The sequence below is a fragment of the Typopeltis vanoorti genome, chromosome 17, assembly GCF_054136105.1.
Source record: "Typopeltis vanoorti isolate ZY-2024b chromosome 17, IOZ_Tvanoo_1.0, whole genome shotgun sequence".
Classification (NCBI taxonomy): domain Eukaryota; kingdom Metazoa; phylum Arthropoda; class Arachnida; order Uropygi; family Thelyphonidae; genus Typopeltis; species Typopeltis vanoorti.
The window spans coordinates 106841820-106850422 of NC_143565.1; positions in this window are offsets into that span (position 1 = coordinate 106841820).

Here is an 8603-nt window from a genome sequence, read left to right on the forward strand (position 1 = left end):
AGAGAGGGCACCTACTTTACAACTCTCCGTCTCCACCAGTCCACCACCAACTTCATCATCTACACGAACGCCATCTACCGCCGATCACCACCCCTAGTATTTTCACAAACACCCATGCCCCCCGGCGGGATTCGAACCAGCAAATTTTGGGCTGGAAAGTGGATATGCTAACCACTCGACCAACCAGGCTTTCACAATGGACGGTAAGATGGATCTCAGACTTATGCGTTCATGGGACGCGAAGAGGAAGTTTTGCTCATATCTTAACGTACTTTAAAAAGTCCTTAAAATTTGAAAAATTGTAGAATTCAAAGGAAATGATTTATTATTTCTATTCTCTGACTATTATACAAGTTTATAATCCCTTCCTAAGTGGAGCTGTGTATTCTTGTGTCAACGTTTATAGTTTATTAATACTAGAGAGTAGAAAAACGAGGTTTGATTTGATTTTGCTCCCTAAGTAGAATCAATTTTTGAACTGTTTTTTTTTTTAATTTTTTTCTTTCAATTAAAAAAAAAACAAAAGCTTGATTATAGAGCTGGCTATCTATTCTTTAAAAAAAAAATGCCTACCCTATTTAAATATGAAATAAGATGAAAAGTAAAATGAAAATTATCTCATGATATATTTATCGACGGAAATTTACAGATTGAAAAGACAGCCAAATTCATGATATCTTTATTGTGCTCGTATGAGAGTAGATTTTGCTCTTATAAACTGAAAGAAGCTTTGAAGCGAGAGAAAATAACGGAAATCGAATGTACTTGTTAGATAATTCTGGTTGAACGAAACTTAATATTACGTTTAACAAAATAAATTACATAAGGTTTCGACAGTAAGTCTTATATATTACTTAAATGTTCGAGAACCCAAAGAAAGTATATAAACCAATATATCAAATATTAGAAATTATTTATCAATTATTGATTGAAAAAAATTATCGTGCCGTGAAGGTGACTTCTTTCCTCTTCCACGGAATCTACTTCTTTGCATTAAAAAAAAAAAAAAAAAAAAAAAAAAAAAAAAAAAAAAAGCCAGGAAAAACGAACTACAGAATTCCGGTATATTTCTATAACTTGCTTTCCGAGTAAGACATAGCTTCAAGAGTGGGCAATTTTAAATGTCAGATATTTCGGAATAGATGTCACCACTGTTCTGTTAACTGCGTAATTTTTCGTTAATATAATTAAGTTCTGTAGGGCTCAGACGCAAAATTGCAATTGAGAGCCACACTTCACGCACGAATAATAAGCTAGCTAACTAGGTTTTCTCATTCGGTTTTATCTCATGTTCATTCAATTAGATGATGAAGGCACTCGATAATCTTTATCAGTTATTTATCTCGATAATCTTTGTATGTCAAAGATTATCTAGTGACGAATTCACACATTTCAAAATGAAAAAAAAAAAAAAAAAAAAAAAAAAATCCGCTCGAAGATACTTCATTCTGTATTGTTCACAATATGAAAAAATATTTCATAATGTTGAATTACAAACTGACAATACCGATTATTAGGGTTTTGATGCATTGAACAACTTGATTTAAAAACAATATTTATTTATTTATTTATTATTATTATTATTATTATTATTATTATTATTATTATTACACAAAAAACACACAGAACAACAAAACCACTACAATCACTCATGTTGAAACAATACGATACCTTGGAATTTACCTCGATGCAGATATGAACTGGAATAGCCATATAAAACATCTACACAACAAACTCCGAACAATAACTGGCAAACTCTACAGATTAAAAGACATAGTTCCCATACGCCTAAAAACACTAATATACAAAGCACTATACCAAAATATACTAAGATACGCGATAACAACGTATGCTTTCTGTGCACCCTACAAATTAAATACATTAATGTCGCTACAGTACAAAATGACAAAACTGATCTTTTGATAACAAAGAGAAAATCACGACCTTATAAACATTACAATGGCAGAACACAAAATACTAACAGCAAAACATTTATGTCACTATGCAGCCTTGCTAAAACATTATTTCGATGCCAACTACAGGACAGTTAGAAATACATACCGTATAACAAGACCTCAGACTACTAATTATATCACATATAAATACAATAATCACTACGGAAAGGCCACGCGAAACTTCTACATCCCAGACATGATAAACAAATTACCTTTTGAATACAGAAACCTTACAAACTACAACAGCCTGAAAAGAGCTCTAAGGACATACTACGAACAAGAAACATTGACCAAAATACCATACAAACTTAATGAAACACAATATATTCGCTCAGGCTTCCAGTTCAGCGACGCATCAGTACATTCCAATTTATTGTGTGTGTGTGTGGGGGGGGGGTGCGTGTGTGTGTGCGCGAGTGCGTGCGTGCGTCTGCGTGTGAGTGCGCGCGCGCGAATTTCTCAATCATAGATTCCGTAGCATCCTAACACAGTAAAAAAAAAAAAAAAAAAAAAATACATAATAACCAACTGGTGTCATCCTCAGATAAGCTTACATTTAAGCTTCGAGGATGAAAGGAAAAAAAAATTAGTTCTCATCCAAGATGTATCATATGTAACCAAATGCATGTAATGTACGTATCACAAGAAAACCAATGTATGTATTATATGTAAACAAATGTAAGTAATGTATGTATTATATGTAAACAAATGTAAGTAATGTATGTATTATATGTAAACAAATGTAAGTAATGTATGTATTATATGTAAACAAATGTAAGTAATGTATCATAGGTAAACAAATGTAAGTAATGTATCATAGGTAAACAAATGAATGTAATGTATATAATAATTGTAACAAATGTATGTAATGTATATAATAACTGTAACAAATGTATGTAATGTATATAATAACTGTAACAAATGTATGCAATGTAAAAAAAAAAAATATATTTTAAAAGTAAATCATGAGTTTACACCGTATGTTTGTGAAAATAAGGACACATAATATTCAGATTGCATATGTGTAAATACTGTTGTATGATCACACCTTTTCAAACTTGAAAAAAAAAAAAATAGTAAACCACAACATGTAATATACAACTTATGTAACTCTGAACAGTATAATTGTAAATTATTATTATGATTGTTATATAAAAAAAAAAACTGTTATCAACATTACTATTTAAATCTCATTATATGTAGCACAAAGTGCTGAACCTTGTAAAATAATATACTGAATAGATGATCATTGTACATATGTAAATATTTGAAAGAACAATAAAAAAAAATTATTATTATTATTATTATTTTGTAATCAAAGCAAGAATAGAAAACTGCGCTTCCCAGTGTAGTTTCATAGAACTTATTTTGCAGAAAAATAAAAAATAATTAAAAAAAAAAATTAATGATAATAAAAATGTTTATTTCAGTTACAAGACACATAAAGATATGCAATACACAGTAATATATTTTTAAAATATATACTCAATATATTTATTTATTTATTGTACAATGAAACCTGTGGAGAATTCATGAATAAACAAACACACGTAATAACCACAGTAATAAGTTTTAATAAGTAAATATTTCATCCTGTCTTTTACGAGATCGTCAGTACAGTTAATTCAAACAATACTAGGAATTACATACAGTTAGGGCGCATGATCACAATGGAATCCCAATATGCGTGCAGTAGCGTGTTATAGAATTAAATTAAAATATATCTGGAGGGGGAAAAAAAAAACAGATTACATTAAAACAATATATATATATATATATATATATGTGTGAAAAAATGGATTTAATGACTCCAAGACCGAGATAACATATAAAGATTTTAATGATAAATACTACTAGTTTCGGGCATATAGCAGCCTTCTTCAGGTATTTATAAAGGAAAGGAATACTAATAAACATTGAATTATTTAAACAAACTGGAAATTACAGGTACAAATTGCCTCACATAATCGATACATAAAAACGTTGTATTTTTCAAGTTGTTCCAACTGGCGTGCCATTGTTTGTTATAATTGTGCGTGCAAGTTCACGTGAACGCCAATATTGAATAACTGCAGCATGGCTATCTGGGATGTTATAACTTAAATTGTTGTTTAAGTGGACCGGGTTCAGTAGGATTTCCCTTGATTCTACGATTTTCCTTTCAAACTCATCATCACAGCGAAAGATACTTTCTGATCTATTCCAGCAGACAGAGTGGCTTTGTTGGTCATCATTAAGATTATTTGAAAAAAGAACATGACTGGATAAAGCAGTTGCATGAGATCTTTTGTAAGAGATGTCTCTCTTATGCTCTTCTATGCGTTGTTCAATAGATTTGTTAGTTTGACCAAAGTATGGGATATTGCAATCGCACCACAATTTATATACTCCAGGGTACTTAAGGTTGTGATGAGTAGGTTTTGGATGGCTGATTAGAGAGCGGATTTTTGGAAGTGTGGTGAAGAAGGTCCTGATATTATATTTTTTAAGGACTTTAGCTATTTTCTTAGAGACTGTGCTAATGTATGGAATGGAGATGCTACCTTTAAAATTAATAGTCTCTGTTGTGCACTGCCTAGGAGGATTCAGAAGAAATTTTTTAATTGTTTTTTCAGAGTATCCATTTTGTTTAAAAATAAGAGTGAGGTGATTCATTTCTTTTTGTAGTTCATCTTGTTCATTTAAGAGAGAATGTGCTCTGTGTAGTAAGGTAGATATAATTCCAAGTTTTTGTGGTGGAAAATGATGAGAAAGATTATGCAGATATCTATTGGTATGCGTAGGTTTTCTGTACATAGAGATTTTTAATCTTTCAGAGCATCGTGTAAGCATAACATCCAAGAAAGGTAAGGAGTTATTATTTTCTAGATCAGCAGTAAATTTTATATTAGGATGTTGGATGTTTAGATGACGAAGAAAATCTGTGAGAGATGTGTGCCCGTGATTCCAAGTAATGAATATATCATCAACATATCTTTTCCAAACTTTTGGTTTACATGAGAAGTTATTTTGTATTCAACTTCTTTGGTCGAAAGTCTTCGTTTAAATTGATATTATTTTAATATATAATGTTGCTAATATAACTCTTATATTGAATACTATGTCTATATAACAATATAAATAAAGTACATCCATAAACGCCTTTTATTTCCCAAAGAGTATCGTACTTCTGTGATATTCACATTTGCATCCATAGCACTATACTGTCCAAAGAAAGACTTAAAGTTCGATTTTAGTTGCCCACTAAAATTGAACCTTAAGTCTTTCTTTGGACAGGTGAAAAACTCAGGTTTTTCACCTGTCCACTCAAGAAAATTGATAATAGAACTTTCAGGGGGGAAAAAACCTGCAACCTCCGTAACAGACGGGCTAACCTTTAATTAAAAAGAATAATAAAAGTTCGCGTCTTAGACGAGATGAAAAACTTGAGTTCTGGGAGGGGAAAACCTTGCATTCCAGTATGAAACCAGCTAAGTCACTTTCAATTGAAAAGTTCCTGGTATAGGTTCTTCGCGTTATATACGGGATTCGAACCAACGTTTTTGCAACTAAAGAGCTTCGTGAAAATTGACTGAGCATCGTAGGCTGGCGTATGGGAATCAAAGGCTTTAATTCAGCAGTGAAAAGATACAAATGAAAGGATGAAAGGACAAATTTGCCAATTTTATACCTGCGAACCATAAAATGAGCACGTGCTTATTTTTAAGTGCCACCACTGACTAGATATATCAAATTTCCAATATTTAGAAGCATAAATACATTTTATAGTGTAATAATTGTCAATATATTGCCTATCTATAAGAAACTAGTAGCCACTTCTAGCTGCATTAATTTTTCGTTGCCGGTTGCCCTTGACAACCACTAAGATGAAGAAAAGAACAACATTGCACAACCCATAATAATAGGAAATATTACGCGCAAAGTTAAACTTCATTAAAATTCTTTTTGGTATCCAATACATTTCTCTTCCGTCAACAAATTATTTAGTTGACAGGGGGCAGTGCAGTTGCTCGCAAAATCGAATTAGAGCACGCGCTATGAAGTAACATACAATGAATTTAAATTCACAGTTGTAGTCTAGAATAAATAATAAGGGTTATTTTATTTCTTAGATAAAAAAAAATAGTAAGCCGAAGGTTTTGTCGACAAGGTTAAATTACAAGACATTTGTCATCATTCTTTTCGACAGGCTGCTATGAAAGGCATTCAATTGCACCTCACGCTTTTACCATATATCCATCAAATGCGACAATTGATTTACTGAAAATGCTCGCGAAAAGAGCGATGAATTTACTAATAACGTACCAATTTATTCATGTTATCTTTTAGCATTGAATTAATAACAAAAACTGAATATTGATTTTTTTAGATTATCTAATTTCTTTTGATGTTTTTTTTTTCCAAATGTTTCCTTAAATGTATTCTTTATATACAATTATACAATTGTTTTGTTTATTGAGTAAGTTAGTGTTTTTCTTCCCCCCCCCCCCATCAGATCCTCTGTATGAAAGAGAGCAAGGCTTTTCGCACATTCAACTGAAAAAGTTCATGACAATTCCTGTCTTCATGATGGGAATCAAACTCACGTCTTTTTCAATCGAAGGACCTTGTCCGTTCTTCACTACACTACAGATGCAGTATGGTATGCTACGATGGAGTAATTTTTGTTGTTAATCTATCTACTCTTAGTTTCCCGTTACTTATTTCTATTTGAATCTCGTCCACGAATAGTTGTAAACCTATCATGCATTTAGTATCAACGTAAACTAAAAGTTCGTAATATTATTATTACATCACACCTCCAGGGAGTCCAAAGACTCATCGAGGGAGGGCACCTTCTCTAAAACTCTGTCTTCACTAATCGCAAGTACCTTCATCATCTACACCAACACCATCTACCTCCGACCACTAATATTTTCACAGACAATCACAAGCATCCATGCCCATGGCGGGATTCGAACCCGCAGTATTTTGGCTGGAGAGCGGATACGCTAACCACTCAGCCAACCAGGCTGGCATAATTCAGGAGCTCTAAAGATCAAATATGGAAGTCTTTCAAACCATTCCACGCCTCTAATAAGGACAGTGATGGTAACCAGAGGATGTAATTCATCTACCACCTAATTGCTTAATGAAAGATTCTCCCCCCCCATACACACACCAATTAGAATTCAATTTCTTTTAGAGAAACGATTTGAGATATTTTTTTCGCAATAATCAGACTGTTTTTATTGCCGAAACTATAAATGATAATAATTGCTTCTTTTATAAGAATCCAGCATGCAATAAACCTATCACATATTTAATAATATAATATTCTGATTTGGTATTCTAAAGACGAAACAGGGTTTCAAACCATTCCGTAAAGTAAGATAGTAATCTTACACCAGAAGAAGGACTTTCAGAAACCTCCACGCCACTGGAGGATCAAACCAACGTTGGCAGGAAAACACGAACGCTATGCACTCAACCAAACAGAAGATTTAATGACATTTGAAAAATATTTACTATTTAACGCTATTATTTATTTATTCTAAACTCATTCTCATTGAAAAATTAAGCAAAAGTAAATTATGTTAACAGCAGGGGCGGCTCATGCATAGGCACTGCGGAACTGCAGCACCCCCAATTTTTCTCGATATATAAATATATTTATTAATTTATTTACATTTGCTTCTAATATTTAATTTTATCATCAACAATCCTATACAATTCTCTTATTTTGCATAAAAAATAATAAAAATCCACCTTGTAGCACTTAGGAGGACGAAGGACGCTAGCAGTGATGTGTTAATATGGCACTATGGCGTAGTAATATGGCACTGTGTTTACCACAGTGCCATATTGCTACGCGCGCAAGCATATACACGTCATAGTGAGATGCGAGCTATTAGCGTAATGCGGCACTGTCCGTCGCGCAGTTCCACTGTTCTTTGTATAAGAAATGAGATTGCAAAACGAAACTTTTTTTTTAGTTTATAAAATCTTTCCTTGTTTAGTAATAATAGAGAGAAACACACACACACACACACACACACACACACACACACACACACACACACACACACACACACACACACACACACACACACACACACACACACACACACACACACACACACAGAATTGCTCTAAGTAATTAATTCAGGCTTTGTTTTTTTTCGGAACTTTATAACATTTTAAACAGAACGAATGTCCGTTCACAGAACCGGTTCGCGGGATGAAAAACTCTACCACCTCCATTCTGATCAAGATAGACGACATCCTAGACGACACTTGAACGCAGGTCATTTCACACCGAAAGACTTCTACTATGCCGGTTGTGCTACGAAGCTTTAGACGAATAAATACAGCTTAAAGAACAATATAACTCATTATAGTAACAATGCTTAATGTCTTTTTTTTTTTTTCTGAAAAAAATTATTTATATTCATTATTTTACATAAACAGACATAACATGAAAGGAACAGAACACACTAGAATAAGGTTACTCAAAATTTATTTCCAGTAAATTTTTTAAGGTCATAAAACTCGTAAAGCGGATTCGCTTTTTATGATTGCATGTTTATTTCATTTTTTTATTTTTTATTTTATTTTTTATTATTTTATTTTATTTTATTGACATCACAGAGCGTTGAAGTCATCAGG